The sequence below is a fragment of the Python bivittatus genome, unplaced genomic scaffold (assembly GCF_059951505.1).
Source record: "Python bivittatus isolate LINGU-HERP-01145 unplaced genomic scaffold, Pbiv_v1 ctg000790_np1212, whole genome shotgun sequence".
Lineage (NCBI taxonomy): Eukaryota > Metazoa > Chordata > Lepidosauria > Squamata > Pythonidae > Python > Python bivittatus.
In genome coordinates, this window is record NW_028277110.1 from 7,137,682 (window position 1) to 7,158,294 (window position 20,613).

The following is a 20,613-nucleotide window of genomic DNA, read 5'->3' on the forward strand; positions in this document are numbered from 1 at the left end:
ACCTTCAATTGTTTTTATTGCTTTTACTTTTATTGCTAAGCATAGATCAATAGTAGAATAGTGAGAATGTTATTTTAAACCGTTTGCTTGACCTGCCATAAAAAGGGGGGAGAGGAGGCCAGGTGCCGTTATCTCTATCTTGAACCAGACATCCAAGGCCAGGAGGTGTGAGAACCGGGGCAAGGCGCGAAGAGTTGCAAGTGGGAAAGGAACCCTAGAAGGGGGGGAATTTGGGCTTAAAAGGACAAGGCTTTGCTTTGTAGAATTAGACTCAACAAACTATGATGCTGTATGCTTCTCCTGAATAAAGAAATCTCTGATGGAACTTTTGGTCTCCAGAGGATTTACTGAACTTTGGGATTGAGTGTGCAGACTCTGACACTCCCACTGAAACCAATACTGGTTCAAAGAAAAGTTAATTTATTGGAAAGTGTCAGAATCCTCGTGATCGTGCTTTAGCACGTAGGCTTTAATCGCTGTGGTTCTGCCATTCTGGCAGAAGGGGGGGGAGCAGCTTGGAGTGAGGACTGCTCATCACTGGCAAGTCATTTCCTGGACCATCAGGGACAATTAAAAACCTGGCAATTGAGGACATCGGAGGGCCATGACCCCTGAGCAGAAAGGACTTGTGATCAAGGGGGAAGGGGGAAGGAAAGGGCTTTAAATTTGGGGTTTGGCTGGGGGGATTTAGTTCCAGCTATTTTTCTTTTGCCAGATCACAGTGTGCTTCTATTTTTTCCAATAAAACTTCTTATCCCTGAACCTGTGTCGGTTTCAGTGAGGATTGCTTTTATTGAGGACTGAGTGCAACAGTCCTCAATAAACAGAAAGTAGGAGGGCGGAGCTGGCGTCGCGGCGATACGGCGGGCGATCCTGGGCTCCCAGGATCGCAGCTGATATCTCCTCCCCTGGACGGTCCCGACGGACCTAAGCCGTCCCGAAGAGATGGCGATCGTAAAGGGCGCGTCCCGCGGATCTCAGGGACGCCGCAAGTTCCAGATTGATCCCGGGAGAAGCTCTTGAAGCCGGCGGAGGAGAGCCAGCCAAAAATGGCTGCGAAAGCCGGGACAGCTCCAAAGGAAGAAGGAAGAGAGGGGTGTCAACTGGGTGAGATGGACTTTTATTATTCAACTATTCTTAGAGAACACCTTAAGAAACTTAAAGAGATTTTTAAAAGTGAAGAAAAGTGGATTAAGCGGCGAGATTGAACCTTATAAAAAAAGAAGGGGGAAAAAAAAAATTTCTTTTCAACTTTCCCTTTTTAGTGGAATTGACAAGATGTTTTTCTTTTAAAAAAATATATTTTTAACTGGATTGGCTTTTTCTTTTTAATATTCAATAATTCTTTATTTTAAGCCTTTTTTTTGACTAAGATTTCTTTATTGTTATAAGAAATTTATACTTTTTGATTTTGAAATGGGGAAAGTGGAGTTAAGAGAAAGTAAATGAAAGAAAGTTGCACTGCCATCTAGAGGCGCGACTTAGTGCTTTTTTCCTTCCATTGTGACGCATGCTCAAGGACTTTGTGCTTTCTAAATAGATAGTGGGATGTGCATGTTTATACAGGTGCCATCCGTAACTATAAACAAGAAAGTGGAGTTGAAAGCGATTTTGAAAATATCAAGATGGAAAGTTTGAGCTAGTCACAAGAGCCTTGATTAGTGGCAGTAGCTCTTTTTTCTGCTAGAAGCTCTGCTTTGCTCTCCATTCCCCCCTCCCAGTTGGATTTTTTTTAAAGAGACTTAGTCTCTCCCCTCCTCTCTTTTTTTTTTTCTTTTTTCTTTTCTTTTTCTCCTTTTGCTTCTTTTTTTCTCTTATTTTTGGCAAGAACAAAGATAAAGAATCCTTTAACTCAATGAAGGTTTATCAAGACAATAGACTATACGAGAAACACAATGTAGAAAAAGATCTTTAAACTATCGAGGATGACTATAAAAAACTGGAAGAAGAGCTGCAGAAATTCCCGCAAAAAAAAAAAGAAAAAAGATATTAAAGCTAAAATGGACTTAATTAAACATAAAACGGGATCAATGGAAAAGGAAGAAACAGTACAAGAAATCAGAAGCATTAAACAGAATTATTGTGAGGCCTATAAACTGAGAATTAAAAGGGTTAGTCAACTGATAAATGAAGAGGGACAGACTTGTTCTTGGCACTGAGGGTGAGAAAAAGATTATACAAGATTATAATGGAAAATCGTATTAAGAGAATGCACAAAAAGAAGAAGTAAAACAACATTGAAAGAAACTACTTCAGATGTTTAAAGAAAAAACGAGGGGAATACAACAATGATGGAACTGACAGAAGCTTTAAAAAGCAGAATGTTTGAAAGGACATTTATTATTGCTTTCTCTTATCCAATAACATAGAAAAAGGAATAAACAGCTAGATATTTTGGGATATTGAATGAAAAGGGTGAACTCAAAATTATGCAAGCGCTGGAATAAAGTATAAATCTGAGATGTATAGTTAAAAATTGTATTTGATTGTAAACGTCTTAAGAGATTAGACTAAAATTTATACATGGTTGAATATAGTAACATATAGATTTTAAACTAGAGACATTTTTGTTGAAACATGTAGTGAAGAATCTGGTTAGAACTGTAACCTGGTTAGAACCGTAACTGATACTGTAACTGATACTGGTTAGAACTGTAACTTTTAAGAATTTGAAAAATTAAAAAGTACTTATGCAGGAGGAAGTTATTGAAAATTATGGAATGTGCAGAGATGAGTTAAATTGAGATTTGATATTAGAGTAAGAAGATAAGTAATTTTATATGACACAGGATTTGTTTTTATTAATGATTAGATGAGAAAATATAGTAATGTAATGGATTAGGAAATTTTATAATAGAAATTTGATGTTAACTATTATATATATACACATATAATCGATAGATGAAAATGTATTACTAATCCTATTGAAAGTTAAATTTTTTTGTAATAAATGATTCTATAGATTAGCTATGAATGATTAATAATTGTTTATTGATAAGTATACAAGTATATTTTGAATAGATGATATGAGAACTTAAGATTATGAAAGGGGCACCAACGAGTTGGTAACTGGTTGACACACGGTATAAAATGGAAGATACTTTTTTTATGCCTTTTTATGTTTTTGTTTGTTCATGTATGTTTTGTGTTTGTTGTAAAAATAAAAAAACATTTATAAAAAAAAAAAAAATAAACAGAAAGTAGTATGCAGCTCTAAAGCATTGTTGGAACTGAGTCCCACACATGCCAAAACCCAGTTTTACTCCAATCTCATTTTACACCCCCCCCCCCCCGCCTTCTGTCTTTGAAACTCTGCCGCGCATGTCAGTGATGTCCTCAGGTTCCCAGGTTGGCACGGCCTTGGAAGTCCTAGGCACCAGATAACAACCCATCTACGCTTAACGATTCACATTCCATTTGTGAGAAGGCAGGGAGAAGTGAGGGCCTCAAACGAACCATGTTTGCTAGGGGAGAGCACTGTGCACCATGGGGCAGCCTTGTGGGGGACGGCAGGAGGGAGGATGGGCAGAAGGCACGTTCGCACCAGAGTGAAGAGAAACGGCAGGGGGCGGCTGTTGGGTCAAGTGGGTATTACAATGTGTATTGCGCTGATTGGATTAGGAAAGTGGAATGTCTGCAGTTTTGCGGTTAATTAGCGGCACTCCGGGGCGGTAAAAAAAAGGTGAGATTGTGAGCCAAGCCCTCGTAGGAGGGGGAGGACAGATAGGGGGTATAAAAACCTGTCAGACCTTGTTTCGGGGTTCCTCCATTGCTGCGGGAGGGACCCACCTTTGCAAACGTGCCCAATAAAAAACTTCTGTCTACTGGACAACTGAACCCGTGTCTGTCGTTTTCTGACAAAATTGGCGAGCCAGCCAGGAGTCCTCGACGTGGACCGGACTGTGGGGAACCGGTGAGTAATCGGCCGAAACACCCCGTTGAGGTGTCTCCCATTTTCCCCGGAGTCGGGTCCAGGACGGGACTCCAATCGCCAGTCAGACAGAAGTAAAGAGGAAGTCGGCCGACGAGGGGACCTCCAGGAGGTCTGGTGAGTACTGCCTACCCATAATCTCGGGGAGATTAGCGTGGTTACGAGGCGTTGGACGCCGCAAGGGGACAGAAGAGTCCGGGACCTTCTGTAAGGTGGGAAACGTAGTCAGGAAGGATGGGTAAGGCGCAGAGTAAGAGTGTAAGGCCAGGGGCCAGTGGGAAAAACGCAGTAGGGGGAATCCCCACGGATTCTCCATTAGGACAATTGTTGCAACAATGGGAGACACCCTGGTTGTGTCCATTCACCAGGGGTCTGGAAAAACCGACCATGATAACTTTGTGCACAAAAGAATGGCCAAAATATCCACTAGTGGACCCCGAATTCCCCTACCATTGGGATACTCTTGGAATCCCCAGTAATTACTGGGTGACCCAACTAAAAAACTACATTGTGGAGCATAAAATGTTAACACAGGAACCCTATGTGGAAGTCTGGTTCCATGTTCATTGGGAGGGGCCTCGACCCAAGTTAGCCAAAATTTTTGTCCAAAAAGAACAGGAGGATGAGGAGGACCTCTGGCTGACTGGACCCCAATGGGGGCCGCCACCTCCTCCTCCTCTTCCTACCGCTCCCCCTCCGGCACCCCCACCCTATCCCGGGCTGCGGAAAGAGCTGGACCAGCTGAACCAAGACATTCAGAACTTGCCCTTTATTCTAAGGTCGGCCAGTGCCTTCCCCATCCTGGAGGTCCCGAACGGAACGAACGCACAGGGGGTGGCCGTCACCAGTTACGTAACGGTTCCCATCAAACCCAGTGAGTTGAGGGAATTAAAAAAGACCCTCCCTCATATGCAAGAGGACGCCCATACCGCCGCCGAACAATTGGAACTTTTTCTCGGCCCGGTGGAATACTCCTGGGGGAACTGAATTACATTTTAGCCCACCTGTATATGCCAGAAGAGAGGGGCCAGATTCGGCGAGCTGCGCTCGGGGCTTGGGAGTGAAGGAATGCAAACGTCCCGAGTGCCCCAGCCGCGGATACTAAATTCCCTCTGGCGGACCCAAATTGGAATCCCAATAATGCTGAGCATCGGCAGAACATGAGAGGAGTTTCCCCCTGTATGACTAGGGGGGTCATGGTTCCCCAACCGGGACCCACGGGGAACCCTTGGTAAACATCACGGTGGGTCCCACCGGCGAGGAACAGCAGTTCCTCGTGGACACCGGAGCCTCTCAAACATCGCTGTGCCAACCGATCCCAGGGATTGCGAAATCCCGGGGCGCGTTGGTATCGGTGATCGGGGTGGGAGGCTCTCCGGTCAAGGCAGACGTACTGGAGGGAGTGAGACTGGAGTGGAATGGGAAGGAGGTAACTGCAGATGTGTTACTGATCCCACAGGCGGGAGTGAACCTGCTGGGAAGGGATCTAATGGGTAGTCTAGGAGTGGAGTTGTGGAATGTGGAACAGGCAGAAAGGATGTGTTTGTTGCGGGAGGCGGACGTGGAGGTTGTGAACCCTGAGGTATGGGCAGGGGAGGGGGCGGCGGGTCAGTTTCGCATCGCCCCAATTAGCATCCCCTTGAAACCGGGGGTGACGGGTTTGCGGCAAGCCCAATACCGCTGTCCCGGGATGGGAGGCGCGGGCTGAAGCCCATCATAGATGGGCTGAGGCAGCAAGGGCTGTTGGAACCGGCTATGTCCCCCTTCAACTCCCCTATCTTAGCTGTGAAGAAGAAGGACAATAGTTACAGGCTGGTGCAGGACCTGCAGGAGGTACCGCTGGAGGAGGGTGAGGTCTGATTTGTGGATGGGTCTAGCTGAGTAGAGCAGGGACAAAGGAAGTCAGGGTATGCGATAGTGGCGGCGGAGGGAGAGACAGTAGAGAAGGGGGCACTACCAGCGGACTGGTCGGCCCAGCTGTGTGAAGTGCATGCTTTGAAACGGGCACTAGAGTTGGGAAAGGGAGTGTCCCTCACCGTCTACACAGACTCGCGATACGCCTGGGGAGTAGTGCACACTTTCGGGAAAATTTGGCTGGAACGGGGTTTACTCACAACTGCTGGGAAGGAGGTGAAAGCTCGGCAACTGATAGAGGGGATGATGGAAACTCTTCAAGAACCCGACAGGATTGCAGTGGTGCATGTAATGGGACATCAGAAGGGGGACTCGATGGAGGCAAGAGGGAACCGACTTGCTGATCGAGTAGCAAAGGAGGCAGCGGAGGGTGTCCCCATTGCCATCATGATTGCAATCCCCCAAATAGAAGAACCTCCAGCTTGGGTGCCGGGGAAGTTGGACGAGGTGCTGCTAGAAAGGGAAGGTTCCAGGGAGGAAGCAGGTTGTTGGGTTACAATTGAGGGGACCCCAGTAGTGAGCCGTGCTGACATGAGGGGGATGGTGGAGAAACTGCACGAAGGGTCTCACGGGGGGTGCAGGCTTTGGTAGACACTGTAAAGCCGTGGTACTGGAGCCTGGGGGTTCGATGGGAACTCCACACCCCTTGGCATCCTGACTCCAGTGAGAAAGTGGAAAGGGCCAACGGGGTGTTGAAGCAACATCTCACCAAACTGGGATTGGAAACAGGGCTACCTTGGACAAAGACACTTCCGGTTGCCCTGCTTCGAATGCGGACAGCCCCTCGCAAGGATGTGGGGGTCTCCCCGTTCGAGCTGATGATGGGAAGACCTTTCCTGGCTCCAATGGGAGAGCCTATCCCCGAGCTAAAGGATGCCTTCCTAAGAAAGTATCTCTTGGTACTGTCACAATCTCTCTTGTCTCTAAGAAAACAGGGACTCCTCGCTCAACGGCCCCCTTGCTGGAAGACCAACACCCCCACAAGCCAGAGGATTGGGTCCTGATAAAGACGTGGAAGGATGAGAAGCTGAAACCGTCTTGGGAGGGACCATACCAAGTTCTCCTGACAACTGAATCAGCGGTTCGGACCCAACAGGGGGGTAGGAGCCACTACCATCGGGTTAAGCGAGCTCCCGACCCCCGACCATGAACTGCCCAACTGGGAGACGGACTCAAAGTAAAACTTAAAAGGAACTGAACTAAGGCAGGGGAGGAGATGACCAACATAAAGGCTTGCATCCAGGTTATTCTGTTATGTCACTGCTTAGATGCTCTACCGCACAGCTCTAACAACAATTTTTTTGTAGAATTGGCACAGACAGCTTTGAACAGCACAACTTTTTGTGTGGGGCAACTCTTGACTGTGAATGGTGTCACTTCCACCTGTTTCTTTGGAATGCCCATCAGCTTGGAAGCATTGAAGAATGTTACTCAGATAGCGAATATTGATATCACTGGGGATGATCCCCCGTGGGGGGGGGGATGTTCTATCATTTTGGGTCTTCTCCCATACCAAGACCCTGGACTAATCAAAGGCAAATGGCTCTAAATCTCTTGGGGATAACCAATGCAACTCAATGTGTATATTTCAACAATACCCAGAACCGTACCCACCCATTGCCCTCAAAAGGTCCTGCTTTCACTTGTGGAGGGTTAATAATATCCCTTACGCCTCAACCCCTCTATACCTACCTAAAGGTTTCTTTTTGTTATGTGGACATGAAGCTTATACCTATGTTCCAGCCTATAGTTCAGGGGGCCCTTGTGCCGTAGGGCGCCTGACCTCTCTATATGCCCTGCCTCCGATGCAAGCGCACCCATCAAAAGAAAAAAAGAAAAAGGGAGCTGCCATCTGCTTGTGAGAGTGATGTGACACTCTTGTCCGAAACAGAAGCCATGGCTCTGGCCCTCTCCTTAGTAGGGGTTCCTGCACTAAGCGGAAGAGCTTATCTGGACCTAAGGAAGGTGGCCTGCCTCCTGGCTAAAAGTGTCAACCTTACATCCTCTCTCATTGCAGCTCTCACTGAAGAAGTCACTGAGATCAGGAGGGCGGTCATTCAAAATCGGATAGCTATAGACTATCTCCTATTAAGGGCAGGACAAGGCTGTGAATCTTTTCAAGGTCTTTGTTGCTTTAACCTAACCAACAATGAGAATTATATTGAAGCAAAACTAGCCAAGTTGAAGACCTTAGCCTCTCGCATATCCGAGGATCCAGAGGGATGGAATTGGTCGTGGCTCACTAGTTGGTTACCTAACTTTGCTTGGTTAAAACAACTTTCTGTGCTAGCTATTGGCTTCATTGTCTTACTGGTCCTAGTATGTTGCTTAATGCAATGCCTCCCTGCTTGTGGGAATTACCTGTCCCAGTGTGTGAAGCCCCGGGTCCGAGACAAGGGAGCAATCCTGTTAGCCAGGTTTGAGGCGTGAAAAGAAAAAGGGGGGATTGTGAGAAGGCAGGGAGTAGTGAGGGCCTCAAACGAACCATGTTTGCTAGGGGAGAGCACTGTGCACCATGGGGCAGCCTTGGGGGGGATGGCAGGAGGGAGGATGGGCAGAAGGCACGTTCGCACCAGAGTGAAGAGAAACGGCAGGGGCGGCTGTTGGGTCAAGTGGGTATTGCAATGTGTATTGTGCTGATTGGATTCGGAAAGTGGAATGTTTGCAGTTTTGCGGTTAATTAGCGGCACTCCGGGGCGGTAAAAAAAAGGTGAGATTGTGAGCCAAGCCCTCATAGGAGGGGGAGGACAGATAGGGGGTATAAAAACCTGTCAGACCTTGTTTCGGGGTTCCTCCATTGCTGCGGGAGGGACCCACCTTTGCAAACATGCCCAATAAAAAACTTCTGTCTACTGGACAACCGAACCCGTGTCTGTCGTTTTCTGACACATTCCTCCCCCCTCCCTTCTATTGTAATGGCAGAAACGACCAAGCAAATTAGCAGCCAGAAGTGTTGGATTGCGAAGTTCTGACAATCACTTTGTTTGAGATGGGTGGCTATATAAATATGATAGATAGATAGATAGATAGATAGATAGATAGATAGATAGATAGATAGATAGATAGATAGATAGATAGATAAGAGGTGCTGGCTATTTCTACACAAGTGAGGATGTACTTGCAGCTTTGGCTGACAGGCAGGGGCCTAATGACTTGCCAGATCATAGCTGGGGAGGGTCCCCACTTTATCTTATTCCAGTTGTGCACTCCTGGGATGTGGCATTCTTTTACAAAGGTGCAGAGGGAGCCCTCGCTCAGGACTTCTTCTTTTTTTAGGGTGACTGGCCGTTTGTGTTCCTTGAGCCAGTGCCATGTTGCATCAAGCCCATTTTTTAAATATATTTTTTCATAAACATGACATTACATAGAGTGAAATTAAAAAAGAAAAAGAGATAAAAGATAAAAAATAAAAGAATATTGAGGATATCGCCATAAGTTAACCATTTCTGCTTAATTACCATTTCTTTTCTGTAAAATGCTTCTTGTGGAGATAACCATAAGGATAATTTTGGACATAATCTAGGTTTATATCTATTCAAAATTCTCAAAATGGCATGTCTAATAAAATAATTCTTAAAGTCTACATTAACCTTAATTTTTTTTTTTTTTAATCTGCACTCAGTCGTTACTGACTCTGCAGTGACTGCTTTTTTTGGATGAGTCCCTGCAGTTTTCAAGGCAAGGTCTTTCGGAAGTGGTTTGCCAGAGCCTCCTTCCTAGGGCAGAGCCCAGCTGGCGAGTGCAGGAGGCGGGGTTTCCGTTGCTTCGCTCCCCTTTTGGGCGCGCACGGTTTCGGGCTTACTGGCAACTGCTCCCGACTCCTTTGCAAGGCGCTGCCGGCATTTTTCCTCCCACTGGGGTGAGAGTCCCCATTTATCTACTCACATAAGTTTTTGAGTTGCTGGGTTGGCAGGAGCTGGGGGAGGAAGTAGGAGCTCACCCTGTTGCACGAAGGCTGGGCTCGAACTGCTGAAGTGTCGACCATTTCTGGCCGGCAGCTTTCAGCGTCATTCAGCCGCTGTGCCACTGCGTCCCTTAACTTTATCATACCATAAATAGCCATGCTACCCAAATCTCAATTCGTGCCCTTCCAAGTTCAATACTATTTCTCAGTAACACCCATTCTTTTAACCAAACTAAACAACAAGCAGCAAAATACAATTTAAGATCAGGCAAGGCTAAACCTCCTCTTTCTTTAGCATCTTGGAACACCTTATATTTAACTCACGGTTTTTTACCTTGCCAGATAAATTTAGTTATATCCTTCTGCTGTTGTTTAAATGGTAAATCAGTAGTCATAACTGGTATAGTCTGAAACAAAAACAACATCCTAGGCAAAACATTCATTTTTATCACAGAAATTCTACCTAACAATGACAGTTGTAATTTCTCCCATCTTAACATAACTTTAATTTCATTCCATCTTAACCTAATTATTCTGCATCAACATACAATTCATATTTGTCAGATTAACACTCAAAATATTTTACCTTTTTCTCAATCTTGAAACCTGTTTTGTTCATCCATTCTATTTGATCTTGTATCTTCATATTTTTGTTAACATCTTTGTCTTGTATTTATTAATCTTAAAACAGGCTAATGCACCAAATTCCTTTAGTTTTCTCATTAGTATCTCTATCCCTTTCAGCTGGTCTCTCAACACACCACCAAATCTGCAAACGCTCTCAATTTATGTCTCTTTCTTGATTTTTACTCCCATTATCCCCTCATTGTCTTATATCCTTATTTATAGACCAACGTGGCATCCACATAGTTTAGTTTCCACCCCCACAAATCTACCTTGTTGATCAGTCAGTATTGGTTGTGGTTTTAAATGGGGGTTAACATATAAGACTTCCATTAGTTTTTTTTTTTTTTGGGGGGTCCTGCTGAAATAAATTCTTCTCCCAAATTTTTACATATTAAATACTTCATATCTTTATTTCTAATATGAGTGTCTTGCAAACTGATTATGTCTTCCTGTAGTTTTTTCAAATAATGAAATACTTTTTTTCCTTTTGTGAGGGGAATTAGCCCCCTTTATACTCCATGTTAGGCACTTATGTCTGGTCACTTACCTCAAAGGACAAACTTTCTCACAGAAGGGCAGAGCCCTGTTAAAGTAGCTATAATTTTAACAAAGCTGATTCTTGAAAAGGTAAACTTAAAAAACGTTAAAAAAGATAAAATCTCCCTTTTTCCTCATTGTTAATTTTCTTGTACCACAGCTGAGGAGCCATCTCCATGATCAAACCACCATGCCAGCCACTGGAAGTAAGAATGGCAATTTTGGAGGGGGCTGGTTTAGCCAATCGATTTCACAGAAACTTATGATACAGAGACACAAAGGAGGATAAAAACGTATCTGGCAAAGTTGGATAAAAGTATGGAATGCCTCAAGCCCAACAGTCCCTAGCTTCTCCCTCAAATGTTTTTCATGTTGGAGATAATTACAGCAAGAAAAATGTAATCATATATGCAGATATGGTTCATTCAGATTCTGTGAGGAAATTAAAAACACAGCACAAACTACTTAGTGAAGGCTGGAATATACCATGGGTGATGCATTTACAAATAGCCAGAAGGTTAAATCTGAACTCAAAAAGGAAGGAGGAATATTAAGGGGGAAAAAAAAACAGAATTTGAAATTCTCATACAAAATCAGCAACACCGATTAAGATGTATATATAAAATCTAACTTAGATGTGATACTGAGACAGAACAATCAAAAAACTGTGTGACAAAATGGATGCAAAATTTCAAAGAATCAATTACAATAAAACAATGAGAAGAATTATGAGCTAAATCTATAAAATTCACACCATTATAACTTAAAGGAAAATTGGTACAAAATGTTTTATAGATGGTATACAACTCTATCAATAATATCTAAGATGGACAAACATACATTAATAAATGTTAGAAATGTCATGTCGTGGACCTGTAAAAGAACTCAAAAGTACATAGTATAATACAGAAAATCTTGGAATTTAAATCTGAAATAAAACCACAATTGTTCTTATTAAGTATAATCTCAGAAAAAAATAACAAGAAATACCATATACAATTTTGTTTTTGGAAAACGGTGATTAATACTTTGATTTTAGAAAGTTACAAATGGACTAACGGTGCAGACAAATTTTAAATAAGATTTTGGAATAAATTATAAAGAATCCTTCCTGTGGGAAAATGCTTTTGTTTTGATTTAAAACAACAACATAAGATTTTAAAAATTGAACCCTGGATGGAACTAAAGATTACAATTAAAGGAGAAGAACACATAAACTTGACTTACAATTACTGAATGAAGCAAAATATTCTAACATTGGATATACTGAAGGATGTTTTTGAAAAATGGATTCAGAAATTAATATTAATAGTGCCAACAGAGACATCTGCCTCAATGGAGGGACTGTCTCTAAAAGATGTTATGGAAGAGGAATCAGTTTTACCTGACAAGATCAAGACTGATCTGAAAGTGGATTTACAAATGACAGGTTACAAGAATGACATGGAAAAAGATGTCACACTGGATATACAAAAGAAACTTGCTGATGCTTTAATAATTAAAAGGGATATGCAAACAATAAACCAAGAGAGTGGATAATTCTCCTATATTGGATTTACAAAAAAGGCTTGTTAAAATTTTGAAGAATCTTGTGAGAAGAGATAAAGAAAAAAATGAAAAGAAATCAACTTCTACGACATTATTTGAATAGACTAAAGATTAAGATTGTTTGAAGTAAAAGGAAAGAATGTAAAATTGGTTTATTTGATCAAGGTTAAAATAGATACATTGCTATTTCTAGTAACCCCTAATGGACTTTTGCTGACACCAGGACTGAAATGGTGAAGTTTTATGGATTTATTTATAGGTAAAAGATGGGATATGGGATGGGATTTGCTGCATTTTAAGAGGAGGTGAATAAGTTACTAAAATTGTTTATACTTATTGTGTTGAAGGTGGGAAGTTACTTTTATATATTTTTTTTTATTTACTATATTTTCTTTCTTTTCTATTTATTTTTTCTTTTTTTCTGCACCTTCTACTCTTTTTATTCTTCTGCCTTTTTGTTTAGTTTGTATTAGTTTTTACTGTTGTAATTATAATCTTTAACAAAATTGCTATTAAAAAAAAGAGAACATGCAGCACTGGCAAAACTAACAGTATACTTACGTGGCTTCCGATGAAGACATGGTGAGCTAAACGTGTCACCGTGGAGAGCTGAGATGACAACTGAGGCAAAGACCTGGTGAGCAGACTGGTACTTAGGAACCTCTCCAGCAAAGAGAGGACAGGAGATCACCCACATGTGCTCCGGATGACTGCTCCTCATGAGGAAAACCCAGGACAGCAGTCCTCCATGAGTTTGAGTGCTGAGGGACAAAAGGATCAACCATCAAGCTCATAACCATGGTGGAGCCTTTTAAAGGACACTAAATCCGCTAACCTTCTAATCACTTTCAGAAATTGCCTATTTAATGTCTTAAGGGTATTAGAGCTCTTCGGAACGACAAGTTTGAAAAGCCACTTGGTGAGTCTATTTTTGTTTCTGAACAAAAGAAAAAACTATAAGTTTAAGAACTTAAAGAATTTGAAATAAATGACAAATCTAAATAAGATTTTGAACTAAGAAGGTTATGAACAAATTAAGGGTCCAGACAAATTTGGAATATTGAAACTTTTACTATATGGTTTTGGAACTAACTATATAAAATAAACCTTATGATTTAATTGGATACTATGGGACTAAAGATTCCAGGCAAAAAGAAAAGAAAACCTAGCTTTGTATCTCCACCCCTGGCTGCCAGAGTGATGCCATGGATATCCTGTCCCGGCCTCTGGGGGCTGTGGGGGCCTGGATGGGGTGCAACAGACTCAGAGCAAGTCTGTCAAAGCCAAAGCAAGACTGAGTGGCTTTGGGTGTTTGGACCTTCTGGTGCTGGGGACCTTTCATCTGAGATCTGCAAACTCCTTCAAGATTCTGATACAACTACTCTTCGTCGGTACTACTCATGTGTGGTAGTCAGGTGATTCATGTTTATTTACCTGCTGCTGTTACTTACTTGTGTTCATTGTTATGCTTCGGTCCATGTCAACACTATTCCCCTTTGAGAAGACTATAGCAAAGTGGGAGTTGAGAAGCTCTGATCTCTCCTCATCACCTGTTATCTCCCTACCATCTTTCCTTTTCATTTTTGTTCCTTTTAACCTTAACCGAGACTTAACCAAGAAACCCCTTTCTGTTCCTTCTAGCATTCCTTGTAGGCTAGGATCCTTTGTGCTTTAGCCTTTCTTACTTCCTTTATGTAGGTATTAGCTACTTGCTAGTAAACCTTTATACCATCTTCCATTTCCTATCCATGCTGCTCTTAGCTCAGAAGAAAACTCCCTGGGCATCCACCTTTTTCCTCTTTTGAATGATTTATCACCGTAGAATATTTGATTTCTGTATTAAATTGTGGGCATGCCATTCATTTGCAACGAATGGGAAAATGCAACAACTTAAGAGCCTTCTTTTTCATTTGCTGTTCATAATAAGAATAATTCAGTAAATTTATATGCTGCCCAACTACCAGCAATTCTGGGCAGTTTACAAATAGTTAAAAACGCTTAAAAACAAGAAAACAACAAAACAAAAAGGGAACATAGATGGCAAAGATAACCAAGAAAAAGAAAAGGGGCCTTCAGTCACGCTTGCCAAAGGCCTGGGCAAAGAGGCAGGTCTTCAGGCCATCAAAACACCAGTAGGGTGGGGGCTGTTCACATCCTGGGGGAATTTCATTCCAGAGGGCAGGCGCTGCAACAGGGAAGACACACTTCCAGGGCCTTGCTTAATTGAAGGAACCTGGAGTGCATCAACCCTACCAGATGAGACCGGCCAGCCAGATACCACGGGAGATTAACATCGCAGCTTAGTCTATCAGTCCTGAATGACCCTTTTTAAAAAATGTATTTTTATTAGAATTTTTAAATACAATAAGAATATGAAAAATCAAAGGGAAAATCAGAAAATAAAATAAAATAAAAATACAATTCCCTTTCCCTTTTAACACTTTTTAAATCCCTGAACGCATAAATCATCAGTTCGGTCTTTTATTCTTTCCACAAAAAGTCTGTGTAAGGTTTTCAAAAAGGTCTGCTTTCCCAAACAGGTTGCTGCCAGCATGTTGGTTACAACTTCCCTAATGCCTAGTGTTGCTGGCCAGGAATCATGGCCTGTATAGCCCCAGACCTCTGAGAACAAAGGCAGTTATGCCTCTGTGTCCTCACTTGAGTTTTTCCCAAGCCAGGAAGAATGGCAGATAAGTCCAGTGGAGTTTATAGTGTTAAAATCTCCAGTGATGAGGGGAGTAGATGGCAGAATCTAGCATCACAGCAGCAGAGAGAGCAGATTTTATTGTGTATGACTTCGCTGTCTTCTGAAAGAGCAATGTATTGCCACAGCCTCCCATGTTTTGTTTTTGTGTTGGAAAATAAAAAATTCCAAGTAATGTCTTTCCAGTTGGCTGAGCAATAGTTGTCCAGAGTGTATTACATCGCTTTGGTTTGGGGTTTGCTTCCGTATAGCAAGTACATTTTAAGCCACCATAAAACACCGTCTCATGGAATACTCCTGTTTACCATCAATGTACATACATGCCCACACACACATGTGTGCATTTGTGCACGCACACACATAGAGCCAAATCAGCATGCTGTGACGCTACCCATTTGCAGTCAGTAATTATGATGGGCGTACAGGAAGTGTCAAGTCATGAAGGATTCTGGAGAAGCAGCATGAGAAGAGAAGAGAAGAGAAGAGAAGAGAAGAGAAGAGAAGAGAAGAGAAGAGAAGAGAAGAGAAGAGAAGAGAAGAGAAGAGAAGAGAAGAGAAGAGAAGAGAAGAGAAGAAAAGAAAAGAAAAGAAAAGCGTGCTTTAGTTCACCAGCAAAGTCTGTTGACTAGAATTTGTTCAAGCTGAGGAGATGGGAGGCAAAAACAAAAGATGTAGTATGGAAGATGCAGCACTACTCCTTTCCCCTCACCATCTTGGGAGCAGACATCCAGAGGACTTTGAACCAGTTTATAACTGCCAACAGAGAAGAAATGGCAACTCCGCTCTCCCAGGTTCTTGGACGGAAGAGTCTGAAGCAAGGGAAAGAAAGCGGCATGAAATCACAGGTATCTGGCAGCCGTGTTGCCTGGAGGGAAGGAAGGAAAGAGAAACATTATGGAGAAGGAGATGAGGCAACTTTGGTATGATGTACCAAGTTCAGATGCATCAATTGTTTCAAAGGAAGACAGTGAACTGGGGCCCGTTGACTGAAATCCACATTACTAATGTGAATGTCATTAGCATTTGAAGAAGAATTCACTCCTTGATGTCTTGATGCAAGATGAGCTTCCTTCAAGGAGGACTTTCATAAGTTGGACATGATTACTGATGATCACTTCAAGAAAATTGTAGAATCATAAAGTGAAAGTAATTTGCAGAATGCCAAGAAGACTCCAAGAATTGATTCTGGAGAAATCTTCTGCTTGTCCTTGACTTACAACCACAATTGGGACCGGAATTTCCATCGCTAAGCAATGCAGTCATAAAGCATGATGTCACGTGACCGCATCACTTAGTGACAGCAATCCCAGCACTCCCCATTACCGTTAAGTGAACTCCACCAGCTGTTAGCCAAGGACACACCCTAATCCAAACCGTTCCAGGCTTGGTCCCTCCCATCCCCAAGCCTTGGTTCTTCCAAGGTAAGGGACTGCCTCCCGTTCAACTCCCCCCAACTGCCTATTCCCTCCCATCTCTGCTCTTTTGGCCATGCTGCACCCTGCCATGTCGGGTGGCAAGCAGCCCCAGAACTGCGTGGCTCTGGGGCTGCTTGCCACACTGCAACTCAGAGGCTTCTTGGCATTCCATGGCTCTGGGGCTGCAAGAAGCCCCTGAGCCATAGTGCAGTGCAAAGCCACAGCTGCTCCTGGAAGCCTCAGCTGCCCCAGCCCAGCCCAGCCCAGCCCAGCCCAGCCCAGCCCAGCCCAGCCCAGCCCAGCCCAGCCCAGCCCAGCCCAGCAGCACAGTGCAAAGCTGCAGTGTCACAGGAAGCCCCAGTAGGGCAGCATGAAGCAGCTGCCCATGAGTGTGACACAAAGCAGCTGCCCCAGGAAGCCCCAGCAGCGTGGCACAAAGCAGCCGCCCAGCAGTGCGGTGCAAAGTGGCTGTCCCAGGAAGCCCCAGCAGCACAGCACAGCCCAGTCACCCCTGCTGCCCTGCGCTCCACCACCCCAGCTGACCTTCACTGTCTTCTTGTTGATGATGAGGCATGCCCGCCCTGGACCTTTACGAGGCAGCTGCTGGCCACGTGAGGCCATCTTCCCCAGGTCTTGCGAGGAAACAAGCTGGACATGCTCAACAGCAGGAGCAAGAAAATGGTGAAGGTCAGTTAAGGTGGCAGGTGCCACGGAGTGCAGGGGGCCAAAAGGGCATAGATGGGGCGAGATAGGCAGGTGGGGAGAGTTGAAGTGCCCCTGCAGTGGTAACTGTGTACAGGCTGCCAAGTGCCCGAATTTTGATTACGTGACAATGGCCGAAACTTCAGGGACCAGTCATAAGTCCCATTTTTCAGTGCCGCCATAACTTTGAATGGTTGCTGAAGAAATGGTCATAAGTCAAGGGCTACCTGTATGTTAACATCATCTTATTGGTTTTCTAAAAAGTGGTATAAAACAAACAAATAAATATCAGAGGAATTTTAAAGGAAAGCTAAAGAGGACTAATGAAATTTTTCAGTGACATTTTGCAGATCTTTGATGGTGCCTGCTTAAACAAGATACATAATCCTGTCTCTAACTTCCAATAAAAGTTTCAGTGTTTAATTTTTTCTACCAACATATGTGACTTTATCTGTTTTGCATCCTGCAAATTCTGTGCTGACTGTTCTTGCAGATTCCATACCCAGTTTTCTATAACATACTGTATACATCTAGAAGCTTCCTGTCCCCTGGCATCTCCAGTGCCTTGGCATGAGTGAAAGAATCCTCGCCACAGATACCGGTGCTGCTCAGCCCTTCTTGCTGAGAGTGAAATAGCATGTTTCTGTTCCGGTTATGTTAACCCATTCTGGGTGAGCAGCTTGTCTTGATGAGCAACCTGCCAACAGAAAGCAGGCATGTAGGGTAGGCAGCAGGAGATCACTCCTACCCTTTGTAATCAGAGAAGATAACACTACTATTTTGACTTCCATTAACTAGTGAGGGAGTTGACATTTTCTCATTGTCATCTCCGCAGGATTATTGTTCAAATATGCAGTTATATTTATCAAAATTCAAAATGTCCACGAACATCCAAAGGCTTATCCCTGGAAAAGAAAGGATCTTTGTATATTCTATAGAAGGAGGTCAACGATGCTTTCACTTATCTGCGGAATCCCATTGGTTGTATTTTTCTGAACAAAGGACTCATTTTGGAAAATGAATTTATTTTCTTTGATCAAGCCACATAGGTCCATTTTTATTTATTTATTTATTTATTTAGCAAATTTATATGGGCACCCAACTCACACACAGTGACTTCAGGCGGCTTACAAAGTAAATTCCTCAATACAAAAACCCCATCAACTCCACCCCCCACCCCCTATGGTGGCCAAAAACACAATCAACACAACCACTTAATCAGCTCCTTTTCAGCTTGGGGTTCCCACGCTCGCTGGCAAAACCATGTCTTCAGGGCCTTCCGGAACAACATCAAGGTGGGGGCCAATCTTATCTCAGAGTGAATAACATTCCACAGGGCGGGGGCCACCATGGAAAAGGCCCTTCCTCGTGGTCCCATCAGATGTACTTGCCTCAACGATGGGACTGGCAACATATCCAGCCTCCCCACTCTGGTGGGCTGGGTAGATGCAATTGGGGAAAGGTGATCCTGCAAATAACCAGGCCCCAAGCCATGTGGGTGATAACCAGTACCTTGAAATGGACCCAGAAGCAAACTGGCAGCCAGTGCAGCTCCCGCAAAAGAGGTGACACATGTGCAAATTTGGACTTACACAGAACTATGTGGGCTACTGCATTTTGAATCAGCTGAAGCTTCTGAATACTCTTCAAGGGCAGCCCGATGTAGAGCACATTACAACAGTCCAAGCGGGAGGTGACTAGATGTGGGTGACTATGGTCTAGGAGTGAGTACAACTGACACACAACTCATAGCTGGGCAAAGGCCCTCCTGGCCACAACTGCTACCTGCTCCTCGAGCAGGAGTTGTGAGTCCAGGAGAGCCCCCAGAATGTGCACAGGGTCTGTTTGGGGCAGTGCCACCCCATCCACAGTCAAAGGTAGTAATTCTCCCAGAACCAAGGAGCCCTGAATCCAAACCCTCTGTCTTGCCAGGGTTCAGTTTCAACTGGCTGCTCCCCATGCAGACCTCAACAGCCTCCAGGCACTGAGAAAGGGCAGTTGTGGCACTGCTTAACCCACCATGGGCAGAGATGTGTAACTGAGTATCATCAGCATATTGATATCTCACCCCAAGGTGATGGATGATCTCACCCAGTGGCTTTATGTAGATGTTAAACAGGAATGGAGAAAGCACCAACTCTCTGCGCGACTCCACAAAGCAGGGGACGTGGGTCGGACCTCTTACTCCTGATTATAATTCAAGTAATATATGATATGTAAATAGGAATAAAACAATTCCAAACCACAACAGCACAATTCATACACGATAAAATATCTTACAAAAGGAATTTGAAAAAGCCATTTGAAAAAGGCAAAAGGAGAAGGCACGAAAGACCCGCACATGAAGAGCAACTTGGAAGATTTTAAAAGCCTCCAGCAGGTGCGATGCCTGCCCATTTCATTTCTGCCATTCTCATGACTTTAGTCCCTGGGAAGGGGTTCTCCTTGTGCAACTTGGTTCAGAGGAAGCCTTGTTGTGGGCACATCTACGTGAATTAAATGATAGACGTTGGTGCATAGGAGGGGGATGCAGAGAAGCTCTCCTGAGCTGCCAGTCAGAATCTTCTGGGGTGTCTGTTCCTCCCTTCGAAGTGATCTCACCAAATGGCTGCAGCAGGTGTGGCCGAGCTTGCTCAACAGCTGCCCAGGCCTTGCAGCAAGAGCAATTAGTCAGAAAAGTTTGGGTTGGTCAGGACTAACAGAGCAACCCAAAGGGGGAAGGGAAGTAAGTCAACTTGGCATTCAGAATCCAGCCAGTTCACAAGTGGTTATGTGGGGGGAGGGATGGGGGGGAGACCAGGAAAAGTGTTTTTTACCATTTTTTCGCCTGGCAGTTTTCTACATTCTCTAAATATGTTCCTTCCTTTGAAACGAACAGGAGGAGAACAATCTCAGCCGACAAAGGCTAGCTAACTAGACTGAAGAGTTTATGGAAGAATTAAACTTTAAAGGTTCATTTTGTTCCAGAGCTTGCTCTCCTTACCCCCATTCCTCACCCCAGTAGTAGATTTCCAGTATCTGAGACTCTCCGGACAAATCCTCTTTCTCTCTCTCTCTTTTAATATAATTTTTATTAAGTATTTTGATTACAGTAGCAAAAAATAATACAAACTAAACTTAGAGATAGAGAAGAGAAGAGAAAAAAGGAATAACAAGTGTAAGAAAAGAAAGAAGGAAGAAAAAGAAAAGAAAGAATATAATAAATAAAAAGAAAAGAAATATTTAAAGACTATTCTCAATAAGCTGATGATTAATGTGGCATAAGAAAGTTAACAATGAGGAAAAGGGGAGATTCTAATTTTTAAAGTTTTTTTTTAAGTTTACTTTTTCA